This window comes from Nesoenas mayeri (assembly GCF_963082525.1).
Source record: "Nesoenas mayeri genome assembly, chromosome: 5".
NCBI lineage: Eukaryota > Metazoa > Chordata > Aves > Columbiformes > Columbidae > Nesoenas > Nesoenas mayeri.
In genome coordinates, this window is record NC_137548.1 from 56,337,320 (window position 1) to 56,362,185 (window position 24,866).

The following is a 24,866-nucleotide window of genomic DNA, read 5'->3' on the forward strand; positions in this document are numbered from 1 at the left end:
AATGTAAATCTGTTCTGAGACCCAGCCACCTAATTGTCCATTAAGATATCAAAAAACGGATTTTTCTTTTAATTTAATAGTCTTCTAAAAGAGAACCCAAGAAAATGCTAAGCATTACTCATGGTGGAACTACAGGACAGAGCTTTCGACTCATGACTCATCCAATAAAAGTGAAAGCAGTTCATAAGCAGATTCTGAAAAGTTTCAAAGCACAAGATGAATTTAACTTAAGGAAAAAAAAAAATCAGTAAGAAGGATAAAACAAATCAGTTACAGGAAACATCGGGCAGTGGTTACAGCTAGGCAATGAAAATAAAGAAATCATTCTGCTTTCCACAGCAAGGTTTGTCACCAACTTCCAGCTACACAACAAATTATTTAACCTCCCCATATTCTGAAGTAACAGTGTATCAAATTCTTTTGCTCTTTTCAGTGCAGTGACAGATTACTTTTGCAATATTGTTGGGGAAAAGGGGGCTGTTTACTTACAGCCCTTGAACCTCAAGGTGTTTTTAAAATACCTTCCCAAATTTCATCTCAACAGTTGAAGAGTTCATCTATGTGAGACTGGAATGTCTAGTGCATAAAAACAAGGTTTTTAAAAAATTTGAAATGGATGGCCACTGACAGAAGATGACAAAAAGGAGAATTAAGGAGGGAATAAACATGGAAAAGAACAGTCACAAATATGCTCATCCTAGAACCCCTAAAAGATTAGAAGAATAAAACACGGAGAAATCAAAACTTAGCAGGGATTTTGTTGTTGTTTAAACATGCCACTTTTTCCCACAAAATCACTGTGACTCAGAAGCTGGTATCACATAGTCACAGCATGGTTGAGGTTGAAGGGACCTCAGTAAACTTCAAAAAGGAACACTCTTATGGGTAATACACACTACCAAAGTTACAGTTAATTAAAATAATTTCAAAATCAAGTCTTGCACCTCAAGACAATTGCTACATGTATTGCAGCCTCCTGTTAGGATGTCATTGAAAGTTTGGCTTCTTATTTTAATTGAAGAACAACCTTTTCCAGGGTAACAGGGAACTGAATAGAAGAACTAGATGGGGCCAGATAGAGTCAATGAGAAGGATTGATGAATGAAATTGCCCAACAGCCCTTCCACTGACTTTTGTGGTGAAATAAGGCAAAAACATCATTGTACATTTAGGAGTTAAGATTGACTGAGACCTTTCTAAAATTACATATACAAAATACCAACTTCTGCAAATAATTATCAGGTCATATACCCATAAAAGTCAAGAAAAGATATTTTATTACCTGCTCATCTTACTTATTTAGGGAATAGAGCCAATATTAGTCAGCACAAGTAGCTGCTTACAAGCAAGAAGGCTTCAGTCAGTATGGAAGGGAGGTAATTAAAGTGAGGGAAATCCAAAACACAGTCATACCTACCAATCATGTCATCTAAATTGTACTATTTTATTCATTAAAAATAAGGGTTTGAAACAAAGTTGCCATATTTTATGCAAGTTCTTGATTACTTTTCTGCCGAGGGAGCATGTAATTTACAAGAAAGAGGACTTAAAGCTTTAAGTGCCTCTGACTTAATTCAGCATGCTGTATTGATGGTCCCATTTAGATGATTCCATTTTAGGCCCCTCTAACGCATTAAAGGCATGACTTACTCACATCCATTTGGCTAATGATCCCCTACTGCTCTAAAGTAAATGACAGCTATTTACAGTAAATTATTCAATTAGATAGAGGGAAGTGCAGTATTCATTTTATATTGTTTGACACGGCAAAACAGAAGTGTGCAAGAAGGCAGGTGGGGCATTTTAATCTTTCAGAATCAATTGTTTAATCCACAGCAAGAGGATAAATATACTCCACAGTACTTGTCAGCATCAGATTTTTATTGTAAACATTCTAAGAGAGACTGAAGCGTTACAACTCCAGCTAATATAATTCTGCCCACTCCTAAAGTAAGTCATCATAGAATACAAGGAATGCTAGTAACCAGGATCTTATAGAACTGCTTTCTTTTAAGCAAAATTTCAAGTAACACACAAAATTGCTTTTTTTTTAAAAAAAAAAAAAAAAACACACAAAAAAACCACATGCTAGCATGTGTTTAATTTCCATTAAAAAAATAATAGGCATGGGCAATTCTGAATCCCATTTATTTATAATGGGATTTATACTACTAAGTGCCTAACTCACTTTCAGAAAGAGGACTGAATCTCCCAAAGGAATTTGGATAGTGGGGTATTTTTAATTCATGAAATCCCAGGAAAGGAGAGCTCAGCTGCCCTCATGAATTAAGAAACAGATTCAGAAAAATAATCAAAAAATCACAAGCTTGAAAAGTGTAGATTGGGGCTGAAACACAGCCTAGAAGAAGGGAGAATGATCACACTACAATAACTCAAAAACAGTCTCATGTTTGAAGATTTTTTTCACACATTCTTCTATTCCTTTCCAGGTGCTGAAGGGTGTGTGCTTTCATACATGAGCACACACACACATTACCATCCCCACTCTACACATGCTAGAGTGGCCACCACACCTAGAAAAAGGCTGACGCTATGACTTCGAGGTCCCCTGTCAAACTCCTGCCTCATAAAGAAGAAAATAAAGGAGAAGTTCTCCTAATTGTGGGTGCAAACACAAAGTGCAAGGTGCAAGTAAAGCATCCTGAATCTGCCAGTGACCATCCTTTGCACAGTTCTCAGGCCTCCCAGCATTTAATACAGAGGAGAAGAAGGAAAAGGAAATTTGTCTGAGCCCTCTTGGCTAGCCCTGATTCTCTTCCGCAAGCCCAGAGTACCTCAGAGCAAGTGCTGAGCACCCCACTTTCCTCTGGCTAACCTGCCAATGCATTTAATTTTCTGCAGGCAGAGGGCCAAATTTAGCAAGCAAGCTCCTGCTAAGTTTAATGGGAGTTGCGCTTGCCTATGCCAGCAAGCAGAGTTCGCTTGGGGACTGCAAGCACCACACTACAGAAAATACAATTGTAGCCAGCATCTGTAGTCAAGGATACATTTGAATGGATTACTTTTTTTTTTTTTCTTACTGCTTCAGTTCTTCTAAAGCTGCTGGCACAATGAAACCCTTCTTACTCTTAGCATGTATTCACTAACTTCCATGAGCAGGGATTCCAGACTGGCTGTTTGTAATGATGAATTAAGTCAAAAGACCAACTTACCATAACTAGACTATTATGCATTTAACAGTCATTTGCTACCCATATACCCAAAAGTGCTGGCCATATTGTTCAGAAGACCTTCTACACACATCTCCTGAATTGCTAAGGAATATCTGCATTCCAATAGCTTCAGAGCCTATTTTCTGCAGTTCAATACTTATTGCTTATTTTGCTAACTACCTGCCCCCTTTTATGAAAGAGTTATCTTATTTTAATTTCCAGCTATACCAGAACCAAATATATTAAGCAAATTTTAGCTTAGAGCCACAGACATTCTGAACTATGTTTGCTATGCAAATTTTTACTAGGCAAAGATTATTCCATTATTAGTTGGAGAAACTCAAAAATCCTCTCCATTTGAAACACCTATGTGAGACTACAGTAAAACAAGTCAGTAATACAAGTAACAATAACAATTCCAGACCTTAGCAAGCAAAACTGGTCTTTCAGTGTCCAGTGGCTGTCTTTGCTTGACCTACAATGACTTCCTTGTCCACCCGCCTGCTCTCAGACTACACATACTTATAACTGCTGATGTTTCCCCTAGTGCACAAAGAAGAGACTAGGACTTACATTCTTTAAACATGTGATGATCCTCTGAAGCATTCCATTTCTGCTGAAAAATTACCTGCCTGAAAGGCACTGAGCTAAACCATATTGCAAGCCAATCCTTTATCTAGAAAGAACTTAAAAATAATGAAAACAAAAAAACAAACAAAAAAAAAAAACAAAAAAAATCACATATTGAAAAAAAAAACAAAACAAAACAAAACACAAAACCAGGGATAATGTTACTTTGGATCCACATTTTTAATAACTCAACTCACTAAAATAGACTTCTGTGCACCAAATAACTAACATTTGTATTTTTCTAGTTCTGAAATCCCTCAGACAGCCCGACAGTAAAGTTCAGAGCAACTGAGACATTCAGGGTACGTTGCCAGTAAAGCTGCTACACATCATAGCTACACTAAGCAGTACTGAAAATGAAATATTGAGTGTACAAAATAGTATGCATATTTCTGAACAGTTGTTCAGAGTAAGCTGCTTGGAGGTAGAAAAGTTAGAAGATGCTGAAGTGGAGGAGGCAAGAGGAGTCAATGTTGCACTTCAGTTTTCCCCTCAGCTCTTCATAGAGAAGTCCTGCCTTCCCCAGGACCAGGCTGTGATGGGTGTGCATTAGCAGCCCACACAGCTGGTGGGACCACAGCTCAGTGGACCACTCACACCAGCAATGACAACATGGCCAAGGTGGCCTAAGAATGTGGCTATTACTGTTGCCAAGAAAATGCAAGAGCAACCATTGGGAGTAATGATATGGCCTAGGATGAGTCACTTACATCTCCTTTCAGATGGTACAGACAGGAATGCTAAGGTCCAGGTATTCACAGCTCCTCTGTCCTCATCCCCATTTACTGACAAGCCCCGAGCAAGAGCCCTGGCTCTGTTGTGCACAAGGTTCTCCAAAACAAGACCAGTGCTCCAAATGGACTTGATTTACAATTATTATTTACAAAGCACACAAAAATCTCTTGTCGAGCAGTAGACCATAGTAAAATTATACGAAAATACAGTAATATTTTCCTCCACCTCATGCAGGTACAGTGCATTTTCGTTCATATTACAATTAACAGCTAGAAAATGGCACGATGATTAGGGAGCCCAACCCTGCTGATATAACATCAAGCTTTGCTTTGTTTTCTTTTGAGATTTTTTTCTCCAAACCTTTGACGTTGTTTTCTAGCTATGGTAACACTTAGATAAATAAAAGAACAACTAACATTCCCACAAGAGATATTGAGTAGGCCACTCTATAATGGCCTCCTCCATAATTTCAAAGTTCATATAAATTTAGATTTTTAAAAGTATACACAGAGTATTTTTAATAGAAACAAGCACAAGGTAGAATGATTCCCCAAGGTTTTCCAGAGGCGGCTCCCACAATGTTAGCAGATGTTCAATACATCTTTGTAGAAGTGGAAGTCCAGCAATTTTTTTACATTTTCTTTCTCAGCAGCCAGAGGTCACTTTCTTCTCACAAGTCCTAAGAATGTCCTCCTAAGCCATGTACTCCAGAGGCAGAAATCAGAGGAGAGGAGTAAGATTACTCAAACACACAAAGGACGTAAGATAATAGATATGAAAGAAAAACCTGCTCTAGGGAGGCACCTGCATTGAAAAGGTCCATGACCCAATCTGAAAAATAAGCAAGGAAGATGCACCATGAAAAAGTCTCATTGCGTCCTACGCTTCTGGCTTAGCACATCAGTCTGTGTTGGAGACAGTAAGTCCCTGGCATGGGGCGACGCTTCAGCACATTTCAGGCACAGTACTGTGTTATATTTTACTCAGGCATCCTTCAACCAGACAGTCCATGTTGGCTTCATTTTTCTTTTGTAAATCAACCTAATTTGGCTCTTTTTTAAATTCCTCTTACTTTTCCTTCATTTAATGATTTCTCCAGAAGTGCTTAAAAATCAAGGACATTTTGAGAACTAAATTACAAAATCTAGCATATGAAGACTCAAATTCCTAAAGTTAATGGATGTCCCATTTTCTGGAATTCTAATCAGCTACTGCTTTTTATTTCACCCCTATTAGAAGGCAATCTCCAAAGCATTTTTATGGCTGCTGAATATTCATTTCTTTTTTTTTTTTTTTTTTTTTTTTTTGCTTTAAAGGAAAACTATTGATTGACTGATTTTGTAACTCACATCAAAGTGCAGGTCCCAGGAGAAAAAAAATAAAGTGGATATAAAAGTACCAAGGTTTATATCTTATAAGGTAGAAGGATAACAGAATTTCAAGGGCAAATATCTTTCTACTTGAGAGATGAGTGTAAAGCTCTGCACCTCACCAACTATACATTGGTGTCCAACAGTGCTGTGCAGTATGGTCATGTTCTAACAGTTCTAGAGAAATCCAGCTCCAAGTTTTTAATCAGTCTCATTCATGGATGATCTAAATTTTTTCAGGATGAAAACCAACAACGTGTTTATATGGAATTGCTACCGTAACTCAGGGCTAGCAAGAAGGTGTCTTTGCAGGTTAGCGTGGGCACTTTGAGAAAGCAGGGAGGATGGAGCTATGTGTGTAACAACACTCTTGGGTGTCCTGGTTTTTATCTCCCACTCTGCTGCCAGCAATTGCTCCTCTGACTTCTTCTAGCTGCCAAACCCCCTCCCCAGTGCTGCAATGGGATCGGCAAGAGCAGCATTTGGCTTGTGTCTGTCCAAACATCACTGCAACTGTGTCAGGAAGCTGAGCTGTAACAAGCCACAGCTGAAGGCAGCACTGGGAGCCCTGTCCCACACACAATTGTTGAAGTATGCACCCACCTTTTCCATTATGATCTCATGAGAATATGAAATTAAACCAGACTTTTGTTCCTAGCCATGATCCTACAAGCACCTTATATAAAAACTAAGAGAGGAAAAGCTGCCACACAACACACACCTATAGTAATCTATCTTCAGCTGCACTTTGGCAAAAAGCCTAGGCAGCAACAAGATTTTTCCCTTTAGCTAGCAAACAGATCCCATTTTCCTTTATTCCAGGGCCCACATCCATATATTCGACTATAGTTTTGGTATCAGCGTTTTTAGCTTTCATATGGTTACCATTTCTAAGGAAACCACTTCCTCAATATAGAGACAGTTAGTATATTTTCTTATTTTTATGTTATTCTGGATTTGGCAGAATACGTGTAGAGTGTGGGAGAAGAGGAAGGAGAAACCACAAGGGATAGAAATCAGACCTAGAAATATCAAAGGTAAGAGTGTTTCCTAAGACAATAGTTCAAATATGCAAAAACCACTATGAAATAATATTTCAAGTTCACTTTCTGCCTTTCTTTCCTCTGTATAGCTATCACAACCATTTGGATCTTTTCTGGTGGGATTTCAAGTAAAGGTGAAAACATCGCATATCAAGAGACTAAAGCCGCCAGATCAACATCTTTGCTGGATCTATATGCCTAGGTGCATCTAGCTCTGCTTTCCCATGGAACACAGTGCCCTGGAGATAATGGTGGCTTTGCTCACCTGCACTGTCTTGGATAAGACATAACCATCACAGTGTCAGCAGAAAACTCCAAGCATTTATGTACGCAATTTCTAGCACACCCACACCTTGATGCAGTAAATCATGGTGGCTAGCTAATAGAAGCAGCAAAGGAAAACAAAGTCTCCAGAATAGGCTGGGTATTCTTCTATCTTCATTTTCTTTCTGCTTTAAACAGCTTAGAAGCAAACACAAACTAAAAGCCTTTCCAACACGCAAGGAGTACATTTGTGATTCCAATAATAAGTTTTGAAACAGCAGTTCCAGAATCCAATATACAGAAACTCTTCAGGCTCTGAGGCAAAGACTGGCATTAAATATCATAGCTTTTAAAGAAAATGTAACCTCAGTCTTCAGCTTGCCCTGGTATTAGCGGCTATAGTCTTCTAGGAGCAGGCTTTTACCTGCCTTGACTGTTTACAGGTCAATGCATTAAAGTAATACTGATAAAGACAAGTCCCAGAAGCTCAAGAGCACACGCTTCAGTCTGCCAGTGCTGTGACAGGGACTGACGTCAAGCATTGCAGCTGCTCGCTCCATCACACAACGTCAGAATTATTTTTTTGACACATAATAAATACTGCCTTCAAAAAAAAAAAACCAAAACAAAACAAGTCATCCACTCTGAAACATCTCACCTGGCCTGTAACGAACAAGAGGCAGAAAAAGTGAAATACCAGAAGGTCAGTCCACTATTGGTACAGTCAATGCCTTCCAACTCCCTTGCATTTAGGCTGAAAAGACATGTTTAAAAAATATATGTAGTGTATGCTTGACAGTATAGTTCTTCTATACAAAGAAAGATGACATTTGCAAATTACTCATATCCTGATCTTTGAGGACAAGTTGACCTAGTTTTAATTCTTCCTATGCTTGACTCTTTGAACAGGTTTGATTTCCCAGCTGCAATGTATGGAAAAGTATACAACCCAGCCAGCCCTCCAAACTTACTCCCTACAATATTTTCTAGCAGTTTCTTTCTGACAACAGCAAAGTTCTTGCATATATGTTTTCTACCTGTTTAACCTGTTGGTGGTACTCCAGCTGTCTTCTGAAGACAGCTAATGATCAACAGGCCATTTGATTCTAGTGAACAAGTTTACATCTATTTTTTTCCCCTCCAAATGAAAGTAAATCTCATGGAAGAGATCTTGAATAAAAAAAAAATCTCTCAAGGGATCAGATTTTCAAATAAAGATAACATACACACACAAAAGTCAGAAATATTTTCTAAATTTGATGAACATGGATTCCAGGATAACACAAAGCACACATCTGACATACGAATCGGAAAATTACTTTTCTAAAATAAAATATAATGTTGTAATATAGATTCATTAAGAACATAACCTACAGTGAATCAACAACTTCTCTTTTACTGGAGGACAGCATGAATGCCAACAAGAGATGGCAATCATGGAGCAGTGCCAGGTTACACCAGCTGAAAATAAAGCTCACTCCCTTTGCCACAGAGAGCTAGAATCTAAGAATATTGTGCTATGGCCCAGGTTTATTAATGTGAATTTCTAGCTGTTGTATTTTCTCTGAAATTTTTATGCTGTCCTGAAGGAAGCAATGAACTAGAATTCAGTATATGCAGTGCAACAAACCATCCCTGGGGAAAAGCAGCATTTCTGGATACCACTTCCCTACACAGAAAACTCAGTTGTGTATTATATCATACATTCCCTTTCCCCCTACCCCGACCTTATCTTGCAGCATAGGGCCAGTATGCAGAAATGAAAAGCTTATTTTCGTGTAGGATAAGAGCACAGGCTGAAACTGTATGGTTCAAAAAGTCCTCTTTGGGATATATAATTTAAATTTTGTAAATATTAAAAACTCATCAACACTGAGCTATTGAAGAAAATAATTTGTGTTGTTACTATTAACTAGGCTATATGAAGAACATTCTTAATATCAAAATAGTTTGAAGAGATGTCACATAAAGCAGAAAATTATTTAGATGTTCTTCCAAGAGGTTTGCAACTTCATCCACAGCTTTTAGGGACTATTTACTGTGAGCTGTGTGCTACAAAGAAGTTTGATCACACAAAACATCCAATAAATCAGTTGATGTATCATTATTAATAAAACACCATTTTAGTTACTACCATAGTTAAAATAGTGCAGCTTAAAGAAGGCAAAAAACAGGTATCCCTATCACTGTGAATGAAGACAACGTCCATTTCTAGTCAAAGAGTGAGATTTTGGTTCTGGTGTCCACTTCATCTTGTCACAGTTACAAGCATGTTTAAGCCCATGAAACTTAAAAGTAACTGGATGACCCAAAAAGTGAATAAGAAGAAATTCTTCCCTTTAAAAGCATAAACTGTTCCCTTGGATTATGTGACACAAAAATGCTCACATTAAGGCTTAAAAGTAGTTTTCAAAACTATAAATCAAGAACAGACAAGACAGTATGCTAAGACAATATAGATGTAAAGTTCAATTTGTTTTTCACAGCATGGTAGCACAGCTTAGTACTTAGACATGGCATTTACTTTTCTGTCTTTTAATCCATCCTAATAAACGAACAGACATTTACTCTACAAGCTATCTGTTGGACTGTTGAGTGTGTTTCTGCCTGCTTGCAGGCTTGCAGAGTAACAAATACTTCAGCCCTGCATGGGCATGTTGCATCTGTATACTGCACTGAGTGCAGACATACTTCTCCTAAGACAAAAGAGGGAAAAACAAAAATAAACCCACCCAAAAAAACACCAAAAAACCCACCAAAAAAACCCACCAAAAAAACAAAACAACAACAACAAAAAAAACCCCACCACACCACAAAAACAACAACAAAAAACAACACAAAAAACCCACAAACAGAAAAAACCCTACATATTGCCCAAGAGATTGCTATGTCTTACACCTCCTCCCTCTTCACTAACCTAAACAAAGATGCACTAGCAGAGCTAAGGTCAAAGAAGTGCTCCAAGAGACATTTACCACGCGTTTAATTAATAGACTTACCAGGAAGGGGACGAACAGCTCATGGCTCTACTTATTTCACAGCTTTTGTGAACACTAGCATACTTACCTGTTTGAATACAACTGGAATATCAGATATTCTTTTAAAAAAGCCTTGGCCTGGAGCTGGCATAATGCTGAAAGTAGACTTAATTCCTTTTCCTTCTGCTGGAGCAAGGAACAAAAGCTAAGATGGTGTTTTGTTACCAAAATGGAATTTTTAGAAGAGAAATGAAGGAGTCGATTCAGTCCTTTTGAAAATCTAAGAAACCTCAAAATAATAGTAAGGTCTGCGATGTGATTAAGGCAACTAGTATCATATTTGGGGGCTGATTTGTTTGGTATGCTTTCAGAATTACAAGTTCACATCCATTTAGCTGGAGGAACAGCAGTAATGGTGGTCATTTCCAAAAGATCAGCACTTATATTGTTAAATATATATTTTATTTCACTAAGTAAAATTCTTCCTGAAATAGTATCATCTTTAGTTTCTTCCTTGACCTATTTTTCAGTACTGGGAACTGCTGAAGTCCATCTGTCTTGGACAGACTCAATAGCTGGGAAGACAAAGTACCTAAAGCCGGAACAAGACCCCTCTCTGCCTAAATAGTTTCCCTCTGCTCTGAAAAACTGCAGCATTCTCCCTCTGTTCGGGCCAAAGGAGACCCTCAGTCAATATGTAAAAGTCTGTTTTAGAAGAACAACAGGAAGGCTGCAAAGCTACTACAGCATAAACTGGGCAAGTACAGTCCAGCTCCTGCTGCCTGAACCATGACAGCTCTCCCAGCATTGGTTCAGCTTTCTTCTCATCAGCCAGAAGGAGCATATGTTGTTCTATGCTGAAAAGTCATTTGATGGTTATTAGCATTTAATTCAGCTGGTTTATGCTAACAGCTAACACCTTTTGAAAAATTCATTGCATACAGCATTTGCCATCACGCATCCCAATTCCTTCTTCAATAATAGATAAAAACAGCATGAAGAAACTCTACAAAAGAGAAAGGTATCTTCACCAAAGACACACAGAGAGGTGTGTAATGCAATCATGAAACACAAGCACAATCAGGCTCAACAGCAGTAATTTTCTAGTACAACTAGTACATAATTTATTATGGTTTTCCATTAGCTGCAAGTTCTTACCTGAACACACTTTGTTTCAATGGAAAAGCATAAGCTCAGCTGTTGCTAGATCTGCATTATATTGGGCTTCATGCTGAATAACTTATGTCTTCATTGCAGGCCAGAATACAAATAATTCCACTCTGCAATGGCTTATTTGAAAATATCGCAGTTCTCTCTATGAACAGCCTCAAATCTCTGGGGAAAAAAAAAAAGAAATATTTTCTGTTGGTTTCAGTTTTGTGGGTTTTATTGGGGTCTTCTATTATTTTCAAGATCTTTAAACATGTTTGCACATCTAATAGCAAGAGAATGTGGAATCTTCAATATTACAAAAACCAATAAACTCTTTCAAGCACAAAAAAAGCAAGAATAACCAAAAGGGAAATAGCATACCTATGTTATATAATTTAAGGAAAACCTGCAAATCCAAATAAATTCTTGCTTTAACTTACACTGCTTTATGTGCAAAGATATCCAGGGTTTCAGTCCTGCCAGGATTCTAATCCAGCAAAGTACTTAAAGATGTCCATAGGAACCAGAATGAAAAATGTCACATGTTTAAAACCTGACACCTGCTTAAGTGCTTTGCTACATTAGGGCCAGCAACCTCAGCACTTCTCAGCTAAGCTGCTTGTGAATCTTCACTGAAATAAGTTGCATTGTCCTTCGGTACTTGCCTTTAGCTTGTCCAAACACCCTGTGGTTTGGAGCATGGGCCACCCGAGGCCTCAGCACAGCTGCTGTTTCTCCACTAAAATGCATAAAGTAAAAGTGGTTTCTAAGCCTTCGACATAGCTCCTGAAGAAATTAGAGAAAAACTTGATAGAGAAGCTTTCAGTAAGAACAATACTGAAAGGACTGTAGCCACACGTAATTGCTTAGACTCAAAAAAGTTTTTTAGTGCCTTGTAGCAAATGCCTGCACAGCACACCGACCTTAAGGGCTGTTTGGGAGCAGTGGAATGGTTTTCAATACAGGTTTCTCAGTGCTGTTATGTGGTCAACCTTTACGCTGAGTGTATGCATTAAGCTCTTTAGCAGTGCTTCTTTATGAAGTATGTCGTTAAAAACACTAGGGTTTGTTCTTTTGGGTTGAGGGGGTTTTCTGTTTGTTTGGTGTTTTGTTTTGGGATTGGCTTATTTTGTTTGGTGTGTATTGTGGGACATAGGAGGAAGGTTATATAAAGAATTCAAGAACAAAACTACAGCCTTGGAAAGTTTTGGTTTCCCCTCAGGCTCTGAGAAGGAGATAACTGCAATGTTTTACCTAGAAAGGTGCTGTTGCTGAGCAGATGCAGAATTCTGCTTCCCCCAAGTTGCCTCAGCACATCTGTGCTTCTGACGTTATGTCACTTGGACACAAGCTGGTCATCCGGCCCTCCAATCCTTCTAGATTAGAAATAATCACATTTCTCTCATTTCTTGCTTTAAACTATTCCTTCATCTTCCAGTAACTACAACAAATCTAGCTCCTGGTTGCCAGAGTTTACAGGTATAAGGGACACACTCAGAAACCTGTATTTTCTGGACCGGATGAGAACTCATCAAGTTCAAAAATTTAATAGCTCTGAGAAAAATTTTCAGTCTATTTTATCCTCCATTGTGTGAACATAATTCTCAGTGAAAGACCATTAGGGTAAATTGAATAACTCTAAAATGTGAAAATTTGGCCAGCACATTTTTTTTTAGACAAATTAAGTATATACAGATTGTAGCTGGCAACGTATTTCAAATGATAAAAATGAGATACAGCAATACACTGCACAGACTTCCACAGCTTTCTTACTAGAAACATAATGTGTAGGAACCAAGACTTTATATGTGTGTTACAATGAAGAAATAGTATGAAAAATATACACTTGTAGGCAAATTATGGTTTTGCAAACGACGACAGATTCACACAGAAAAAATAGTACAAGTGAAGAGAATCTTGTCAATAAGAAGTTGAAGACAGGACAATGATGTCACAACTCACAAACTCATATAGAAATTAGTTTATCATTTAGGAAAAAAGAAAAGCAAGGGACATCAAAATGAGGCTGCTTTTGGTTATGTGCAAGTTTGTCTCATTCCTTCCTAACACCCTGAATTTCTCCACCTACTGTCCTTTTTGGTAACGAGAGATGACACAAGGGCTACATGTCTGTTGGGAGGCTGTTTTAACATATGAAGAAGGTGTCAGCACACTGTGGGAATAACACAGCATAGTGCCTGAGAAGTGTCTGCCTTTTCATCATTCAGCCTCTGATCCTCTAAAATACTATCCTATACAGAAATTATTTGCACAGACAGGGGTATTTTGAACATCAGAAATGAAAACTCACAGTATCAGTAGAAAGCTGGGTTACTAGGAGGAATAAAAAAAAAACCACACACACATAACACAAATATATCGAAGTATATAAGACTGTGACATGAGTTCACAGAGACACCACTAAAAATTCCCAAGTTCAAGTGCCAACCCAGCACACCCACTCGTCTTTACCTTGTAACAAAAATCTGAAACCCACACAGGACTAAGTTCTCCATGCATAAAGTAGGAATTCATTGTGCACAGAATTTCTGAGTAGAGCTTCCATTCATCTGGGATCTCCCAACACACAATAAGCCTATTAATACATGAAACATTCCAGTATTGTTGGTCATATGCCATGTATCGGTAATGCTGGAAATCCAAGCATAGCTCTATCACACATACAGTAGTTCAGGCACTTTTGAAGTGAACCATAATTACTGCAGAGACACGGCCACAGGACTTAGAATGCCATAGTCTGATACTTCCTGGGGGCTTCAAACTTAACTGCAAGTGCACAGAATGGCATGAGCACATGGATTTGGTCATGAAATCCCAAATGGGCATTTGTTAATCTCATTTTTCTACCCAACAAGAAATGTCTTTTTTTGTATCGCTAGAAAGCGCAGAGTTACCACTGCAGCAATCAGCACCGCAAAGCTCAAAGACAACTTCATCTCACACTGACATCCCAAAGGAGTGATAAGGGCTCTCCAGAATAAATACAATGACCCACTATTGTGAACCTTATTTATCAGCTGGACCTACTGACTTCTTCTCAGCACAAGCACTTATTTTCCTCACCAAAAGTTTGTCAGACCATAGAATATTATTTTGATACTGCAACATTAAAAAAAGACCATACCTTGCATTTGCTCTAATTATACTATTACCTACAATTTCTAGTGGCACTTCAAAGTCTGGGCTTTACTCTTCGGCAGTAGCACTATAATAAACTACAGCTACATGCAGTGACACCTAACAGATTTTATAGCAGTATCTTAATCTTTCTTTTACCAATATCTTTTTTTTTCATGCCATAAACAAGGACTACAGTGTAATAATATTGATCAGCACTAACTAGAAAAATACACTAAGCCCCTCAAAAACTTATGATGGATTCTTGTCAACAGACCTGACTTGTGTTGAAGTTTGGTCAACTGTTCAGTGTTCAAACTACTTCGCTGAATTTCTTTTCTAAGATGAATCACTTTTGTTATTTCAGACCATTTTATTGTAGACAAACCATACACATCTCAAAAGTTCTCTCACTGTTTGCTGGTATTTTAAAGTATTTGTGTAATAGTTTTGATCCATTTGCACCATATTTGAGTGCAATATCACAAAATGGTGCTCACAGTCCAAGGAAGGACTGCACACAGCTACTAACAAATCAGAGCCACAACCAAAGCCATGTATAGTTTCTTTTTGTTTCCAAGAGGTATGAGAGCAGACAAAGCTACTTCTTTGGCTAGATAAAGGACCCTCTCATTTCGCAGGCTTCATAGAGAGTAGGAGGCAGAGGGGGCTTTGTTCATTCCATGCACACTGTGTACTTGTACAGAGAGGCAATAACTGATTTTATTAGTAGCACCTTGGAAGTGTCTGGCCTCCCTGGTACTACACTCCTCAGACAAGCAAGCTTACTGTAAACTGTAATACCAGACACTTTTGTGCCAAGTTTATAAAGCATAAAACATTTCAGATGACTCTAAGAGAGCTTTTAAGTATCCAAGACATTAAAGAGATTACAGACATTTCTACAGAACTGAATTTTCTTTCACTCAAAGTTAACTACTACATAACCTTTTCAGCATTTTATCAATAATTATCTGTTAACTGCCCATCCACAGAATTTTTATAAACACATGAAGAAATCACCTGAAGTTTAACTGCTTGTCATGTAAGCACATGTATCATTAATGGTACAAATGAATTTGCAGAGCAATTCATTTGGATCTCTCCCATCTTTCAAAGTGACACTAAAGGCATTATAAAATGAAAGTTTTAAATTGTGTTCTGTCTTTCTCTCGTTAATATTAGATAGGCACACAGAGTACTAACACACTGTTAAAACCACCACTGAGACAAAACAAAAAGTCAGCTCTTGAGTCCTACATGGGTGGCTGTCTTATTTGGTTTATTACAGTGGAAGCCACATATAACACCATGTGTGGTCTTTGGGACAGAAGGTCTTTGGTAGTGGTGCTGCTGCAGGTAGGGCTTGCAGCCTCCCCTCCACCAGGCAAGGCACAAGCATGAGCAAATACGCAGAATAAACCAGGGCAAACAAACAGACCACAAAAAAATTATAGACATGGGAAAGCAGATTGAACCCAAGACTGGCATGTCCTGAACTCCAAAGGACTTTGAGGAGGAGACAAGGCTTCCCATGCTAGATGGGCTGCCAAACAATGGTCACAGTCAGGTTTCAGGATTTTGTTTCCCTGCTGCTCTTAGTCTCTTCTTCCCCAAATCAACAGTATATTGTTCAACAATAAACACAGCTGATTCTGCCCTTTATGTGGAATGAAGTAAGTGTTTACTAGCTGCCCTGAAGTTATGAAAGCCTCTGTCAAGAACAAACAAAAGCAAGAAGCTGAAGTCTTTGGCCATTCTGGTACATCAAGCTATCAAATTGTTTGTACACTGTTATTGTTACATCTCTGTTAACACTAACAAACAAACCAAACAGTGATCTTCTGTGACATTTGTATAATAAGCTACTAATCAACAACCCTCTGCAAAGTTTGTCTCTTATTAAAAAAAAAAAAAAAAAAGAGCTTGACAGATCAGCTCTACAAGAGTAGAAAGTTGCCAGACTTAAAAGGCTGTACTGTAGTTGTCTCCTACAGCTTTTGGCAGAAGAGAGGCGAGATAACTTTTCAACATCCCTAGCTAATTCACTGGCAAAAGGCAGAAGAATTTATATGCGTCTTGCATAAGGTTATGTTAAAATTGCATCTATTTTTGCAGTAGATCTTACACATCCAAATCCATCTGTAAATATCTCTTGGCTTCCACAACACTGAAGCTGTTAGGAACCCAACATATCAGAGATCAGACAGTGACGAAACCCCTGCCTTCCCACTTGCAGTGTGTCATGTGCAGATTGCGCATTGCCTGAAAAAATAAATAGCAAACCCCTGACAAAAAAGAAAGATATGGATTTATTCTTTCTTTGCTTTTAGGTACCACGTATTTAAGTTAGAACTCTACAAATTCCAGGAAGCCAAAGGGCAAATCAGAACAAACAAACACCAAGACAGCACAGTTTTCCCAGGGCTGGCACTGCCAATCTGCTGTTTTAGCAGTTTCTGTAGGAAGTGGTCTCCTTGCACATCTGTTTTAATTTCAGTGTCTGAGACCATTGCCTATTTGGAAAAAAATATTGGTCATTCTTGACTCCTGGATCCTGTTCTCATGCATGCCTATGACTAAAAGACACTTGGGTTATTCACTAACTTATGTTTGTTACCTCATATTTACCTTCTACATATGCATATAAGTCACTTAAAAATTAATAGCTGACCTAAAGTCTTCATAGGAAAGGCATTACAGTACTTGCAATGAACCAGATTGTCTCCTCAGACACCCATAAAAATTTGGCTCCGTAAGAACGTTTATCAGAGAAACCCCCAAAATACATTTCCTTACACTTACCACACCACAAGACCATCTGAAGATGTATATAATTGTGATATCTTAGATAATGTAGTGAACATGGAGAAATGGTGACTTTTGAAAAGGAAAAATGATAGCTTGCACAGTAATTGCAAGCCATCGTAAATGCCAGTTACTTAACTGCAGGACAGAAAAAAGGCTGGCCCCAGTTTGAGGCAATTAAACTCCACAACAATCAAAATGAAAAGCCTTTGTCACAAATGTACTTTTTTCATTTTTACTGGAAACCATGAAGTGGCTCAGCCTCAATGAATCAGAGTGTGAGCCAAACTACAGGTCTCCCCTCTACGAAGACTCTAGTCTGTGCCCTTTGTGCTTTCTCTGGACAGCTGACACCTTCTGAGAAGCGGGGGGAAGAAAAGAGAGAGAGAGGAACAGGCATCAACTCAACATTTTCTCTCCAAAAGTAGCAGTCAGCAGCCAGGTCAAGAGGAGGCAGGTATTGCTTTACAGAGACCTGGAGCCGTTACAGAGTTTCTCTGGCATTTAAGATATGATCTCATCTCCACTGATGGGCACTTTGTTTATGGAATCAAATCCATAACAAGTAATGAACAGATTGATTTGGCACATAAAGTTGCACTTCATTATTTCTCCAAAAATCTAGAGTTATAGTTACTTATATTTAGTATCTGTGATAACTAAGAAAGCAATTGAGTTAATACAACCTGCAAGCTAAAAGAATACTTCTACAGCACTTTGGTGGGTCAGTTCCCTCCTTCAAGCAGCATTATTCTCTCTTTAGCAATATTATTCCCTCTTTCGCATCCTCATCTCATTTTCTTCAAACCAATTACCCCTGTGCCCATTCCATCAAGTTCAGTTTGGAGGTGCCTAGGCTGGAGTGGGAGGGAGGAGAGGTAGAGAAAGGCAGAAAGTATTTTAAATTGAAAAAAGCTCTAGACAACTTGAATACATTTTTAACAAAGAAAACTTCAATCAGTGTGAAAAACTCTTTACATGTTACCCTTTTATATGACTTTTCTCCCCTGGCTAGTTCAGTTATTATTCAAAGAAATGAGTTCTATCTCCTTACTCTTTTTCCCCCCTTCTTCTCTTTTTTTGGACACACTGTATTTGCTTTTGAAAGAAACCGGGAATTTTGAGCCTTTTCCGTACCCAGTGTGCTGGTTGTTATAGAGGCTTTTCATGAGGAGATTTCATAAATGGTACTTGAAGCAATGGTACAAAACAGTATTCTAAAGGAACAATTTATTCATACGATAAGAATTCCCTCATTTATTTTCCATAGAAATAGACCTGATTAATTTAATGTTTCTATTTTCAAAGCTCATTAAATGGTAGTCTATCTTTGGCAAATGGTACAGAGATTCACAGTATAAATCAATGGTTTTGTTTTGTTTATAATAAGTTTTATTTACTATTATTTTGTGACATAGCTTCTTGTGCTCAGGTTTTGACAATGGCAAATAAAACTCTGCTGAAAATAGAAACAAATAATAATAATTTCATCTTAGCTGTGACCAAAAAAAATGCCAGATTGCAGAGAAAAGCTGAAAATTATCTCATAGCATGTATACACAGGTGCAAGAGCTGCCAACCAGTATCATAAAAGCAGAAACCATGAAGGAGAACTCGAGGTACAGGGAACCTGATTAATCCCAAACTGTTATCCTGTGTGTCCTTTATGCAGAATTGCCAGCGTCTCCATGGAAATATCTCCAAAATCTGCCATGGAGGTGTTTGTGAAATAACTTCACCCCAGGAAATTGCATGTTTTATAAGCATCTCCTTTAGACAGCATGTTTATCCATGGAAACCCCAAAAAACTAAGAGAAGAAAAAGAATATTCTTAAATCAAAAGATATTATCTTGATCACAACCTGTCACAAGTCCTTTCTTCTGTACGTGGGAGTTTTTGATCAGTGATAGAATAACAGAGCACTAATCTATGAGCTCTGATGCTGCTCTTGAACCGACAGAGTGGGTATTTGCCATTCCCACAAGGGTACAATTAAAAAGAGAGAAAAAATAGTGTTTATCTTATGCAGCTTATAAATAGGTTCATTTTTAGAAAGAGATTTATAGGAGTCTCAAGTCCTAGTGTTTTCTTTTACCTCTAAAACAAGGCTTTTGGTTTGCTTTTTTGTTTGTTTTAAAACTATTTCCTAAAGACAATTGAATGAAGCTGCTTTTCAGAAAGAATTGAACTCCTGTTTTACATCTATTAGCACTGCAACAAAGTACACAACCCCAGAGAGCATCATTGAAGTTTTGTCTTTGCTTTGGACAAGGAATTACGCTGTAATGAGAGTCTCCTATGTGACAACCAGCATGTTTCTGTCAGTCTTCACTTAACCTCATCTGGATTATTACCATACCGAGATCAGCATCAAAATTAAGATGGTGGTTAGGTCTCCACCTATCATTGTGAAGAGAGCACAGAGGATCCAGAAGCATTAGCAATTTAAATGATCAAATTGAGAGCGAAATGACATCTCTGTCCCCCCTGTTTTGCATATTTGTCTTATTTTTGTTCAAAAATAAAATGTAACAGAAGCACGTTCACAACTACGATGAAACCCTTTTGCCATTTTTGTACTTTATTATGAACAGAGAACGCTAACACATTGGCAAAGGGCTTCATAGTAGTCCCAGCAATTTACTCCATATCTTGTCTCTGCTTTCACATCTGTAGAAAACAATCTCCATGACTCTAAGACCAAAGACTATTTTTGTCACATAGCTTCTCTTCAACACCAACAAGACACTTAATGGCACTACAATTTACTGTTACATCATTTTGGACCTGTTCATAGTACCCAGACCTATTTCACTGTTGCCCTTGCTGCAACATGCATTGGGTCCCGCAGGTTATTATGAAAATAATTGTACAAATCCTAACTTTGGCTGGAGCTAAACAGATCCAACATGAGATAATCTTCACTGTACACAGCTATCCTGAAGACCTCAATGGAAAGTTGTACACTCTTTTGGGTTGTCAAGTAGTGGGAGCTTGAAGGCATTTTAGGGACAGAAAGGGAAAGCAGATTTGGGAGTGCTCTGAGAAAGGAAGTCAGGGAGAGGACATTTATATACTCAGGAGAAAAACACCAACTCAATTAGAGCATCTGCTGTTTGACTGAAACAATCTCTCATAGGTATCAGCTGTATTAATCCCAGCACACACTTGAGAACACATTTACCACTCAGGTGGCAATTATCTGTGTCTGCTGTTATTGTGGTGGGGTGAACAGCAAACATGCACAACTATGTCTAGTTGAACAGAACAAAAAGAATCAAAAAGTTACCCCACCTTCTCAAGTGGAGGGTGCAAAATTTTCTCTCTGAATTCTGAATTTCAGAGGAATTTATTTGCTTCTCCATTTGTAGAGGATAACAAAATAGCAATTCAACCACAGAAAACACTTTACTGGGAAGAATATTTAAGATTTATTCCAGTTTCAGAGACATCATTAATTTCAAAATGATACTTTGGATCAAAAAAAACAGTGACTTATGTTTCTGTGCCAAATCACCTGATGTTGACTGCCCAGCCAGTTCAGGTTTCATTTTGTTTGTTTTCTTGTGGTAACTATTCCTCTGCCATCCTACTTCTTTGCACAGGTGGTATCTCTGCAGCAAGGCACCCAGAACCCTCATATTTGGTGACTGCTATGGGTGCCCACCAACACCGCTTATCTGAGTGACACAGTGCAGGGGGGAAATGTAGTCTTAAAGTTATTAAACCAGTTAATCATTAACACATGTAGCAGAGAAAGCTTCCCTGGCCTGAAAAATGCCTTTCTCACAACTGATTGCAGAAAGCCTAACTTGAATGATGAGAGTAAGGTGGTGTTCCAGCCAAGAAAGTTGCAAGCATTTTCAATGAGATTATTTGAGCAGATTCACCAATCTATGCGGGTCACCACCTTAGAAACACATCCACCAGCTACATCCAATAAAAACTTTAACACAAAATCTAGAAAACAGAATCCACAAAACCAGAACCATTTATTTGTCATTAGAGCAGAGCCAAGGACAGGGATCTGGGTTTGAAGTTTTCAAGGCTTTTCCTGACACACTGAGAGATACTTGCACAGAAGACAGACATATACCTGTCATACACATGCAGTCTCGAAGCTGAGAGAGATTGATGGACAATATATTGGTGACTTAACTAGCTTTCGGTTACTGCAAGCACTTCATTTGGAGCATAAATTAAGGTGCTAACAAAGAGGGATTTTGGCCCTGAGTTTCTACCCTGTGCAAATCATGAGACAAGGACAAAACTAACTATCCAGAGAAACAGAGACAAGTTACCCTCCCTGCTTCTGTGGCCAGTGGGGTGAAAGGCTGATTTCCAGGGCAAAGCTAGAGCAGCCTCCTGTAATGTCTACTAAGCAGTTTGCTGTCCATTAGCTTCTTTTGGAAAAGGTTCCCGTGTTACAGCAGCAACTCAGGAGAAGCTTGAAGATCTCCTGAAGGATTGCCCATGGGATATTACTGCACCACTGCGGAGATACCTCCAAACAATACAGAACAAGAAGGCTCTGAGGTGCCCTGAAAGCTGAGCAGACAGTGCCTGCAAGAGCATCACCAAGGGGCCTTATTTTACATGAGAAGAGGAGTTGGATTCATATATTTTCACTGCAGAGCCAGAGAATGAAGTTGCACAAGTGGCTTACAGCTACTTTTGGCACCTATTTTAACTCTACATCCGGGGTTGGTTTCAGCATTACAAAAAAAAAAAAAAAAAAGGCAACACAGAGTTAAATCCACAGAAGCAACCATACTTATACAACCTCCATGTTCACACCAAAAAAAGCCATGGCCTTCCTCTTACACAGCAAAGTTGTCAGGTTCTTCTTCTCTTTCAAGTTGCTCTCCTCAGAGGCGGTTGGTCAGCAATGTGCACTGATTTCATGTCTGTCAAACACCACTTAAAAAAAGAGCACTCCATAAGCTACTGAATTCAAACCTCAAACACCAGCTTCTGCATGAAAGGCACAAAAAAGGCACTCCCTTCAACACTCACTCTCAAATACTTTCCAAACTTATTAGTGTAAAATTAACCCACCTGTGTAGAGAAGCACAGGCTGTGCTTGTCAGCACAAAACAGCAGCGGAATGGGAGCAATAAATAAACACAGCAAAAGATATGACAGAGAAAAGCTGTCCTGCTTGCAGTCAAGTCAATACCAAAAATCCCAACAAGAAGCAGTGTTGTGCCTTACATCAGCAGCTGGAAGCTCTATGCAATAATCTTACTGTCCCTGTGCCTTCCTGTGCGGCTTCGTAAAGAAAAGACATTTCCAGCGCGTTCCTTACACAGTGTATCTCTTATCTTCTTACTGGAAACACAAGAAAATTAATTGTGACCAGATCCTGTGCTGTAACGTTGATCATATTTCAGCAAAACTGATAAAGAAAAGTGTTACATAACAGTCTTCATTCCAGACACTTAAATCTGCAGCTTCAAATCCACTTTATGCACTTTCAGTCACATAAAACACTTTCCCCTAGAAGAAAACCGAGGATGGTGGAAAAAGGCAATGTATTCTAACTGGCCCATTTAACAAATGAAACATTAACTTTCTGCTTGGTGTAAAGTGACAGCTGGCTTATTAGAGCTGACACTGATCCTCCTGAGAGGATTTCAGTGAGCAAGTCGCACAGGTGAAGGTCAAAGTAGCAAAGGATTTAAATGAAGAGAGGAAGGAAGTGGCTTCCTCCTAGGAACAGAAAGTAGCAAACAAAGAAGTTGTTCCTAATGCAGTTCTCCTTGGTTAGAAATACAGCACTTGCAAAATGCTCTGTTCTCAAGAAATGCCTCCAAGACAATTTCTTTTTTAGGTCTAGTCACCAGCTCTGTGTGCTGTGGGCATGAGTCCCAGTGCAGGTCTTGCCTACAGGAAAGGCTCCTTGAACACAGTCTGTGCCATGTTACTGCCTGACTTACGCAGTATCAAAGGCAACACACATAATATTCTTACTTATGAATCATACAGCTCTTTTGACTTGTGTGCAAAGGATAATTAACATGTGATGATCCATGTTTTAAAGTGAATAATAAGACGAACACAGCCGTACTGTCTCAGTGAGGTTTAAGTCCCCCAACAGGCACACACAGCTGGCTGGAGGGAGCTGAACGCATTCTCTGGCTGCCCTCAGCAAACCTTCAACACCCCACAGGAATTAAGAGAATATCCAAAAGATGATCTGTTTTAGCCAAGGTTTGTTTAGCTCTCCTACTTTTGCCTCCCTGGGTCCGGCCCAGGCCATGGCCTCCCTGCAGCACCAGGACCTCAGCAGCTAGTGCCCTGCAGAAAAGCTGAAAGAAGTTTGCATTCTCATGAGGAAAGACACAGAGCTGGTGACAGAGGCTGTAGGTCTGGTGCACAGCTCTGGAAAGAGATGGGGATTTGAGCCCTGGCAGCATACAAAGTCCTGCCTCAGGGAAGGTGCACCATTTTGTTTTGGCAAAGCCCTAAAGGGAGACCGACTCCATGCTGCCCCGATGGTCTGATATTTTCTTCCTTTTCATAAAATAAAGCAACAGATTTTTATTAACCCTGACTCGGTTGCACAGAGAAGAGCAGCATATCTGTGTCCCAGCTAATGCACGTGGTCAAATCAAGGACCTGTGTTGCTGGTGCACATGCACTCGACCTGGGCAGCTGGGCAGCCTGGCATGGGCAATGCAGGATGGTTCTTGGCCAACCTTGCCCTGTGCCTCAACTCCAGGGCAAGCCAGGTGTGACTTTCAAAATTTGTGGATGCTTCAACTGGGCAAATACCAAATGACTTTGGTGTGAGCCATGCCTCATGAACTCCAACGACCAGGCATTTGTTACATGTTTCACACCTTAAGAAAGCAGAAGCACAGCTGAAGGCGCTGAGGCCAATCTTGGCCAGCACAGCCCCCTCTGGAAATTTCTTACTCCAAGTATCTCGGCTCCCTTCTAGCACTAGTTTTAACTCTTTCCTGGCCAAGAATCCAAAAAGCATCAGAGTGAGCAGTTTCTAGCTATCAGTGACCTATTACCATATGGGAGTTTCAGGTTTCCCTAACAATTTTTGAAGTCAGTGAGGTGGATTTAGGTTTGCAGGGAGAGGTCCCTAAACTAAATCTGATGAGTACCAGTATCTCTAGTTTTAACCTCTATGCTTTCCAAACACACTTGTATGTTACAAGATCACAGATTTTATTTTTCCTTCATGTAGATACCACTTATGTAAAACTATAAGGGGTTATCCTGGCCAAAGACAAATTAACATGGCTCCACTGACTATATTAGGGCTCTGCCAGGGTACACAGCCTGGGGACGTGAGCCTACAAAACCAGCATCATTTCTCTCAAAGTAGCTTTTCACTGGTGTCTGACCAAGTCTGACCAAACATTTTTCTTGGTAACTCTGATTTATTGCAGTTTCGATGAGTTATCATTCTGGTATTGCAAATGGCCATGTGCAGCTCCATGTGAGAGAGCAATCAGGACCACAAAAACCAGATGGTTGTCATTTGATCTAACTGGGGACAAAGGCCTAAAACTGAGCATTTTTGAGAAAAAAAAATGTCAGTGTCTTAAGTGCAT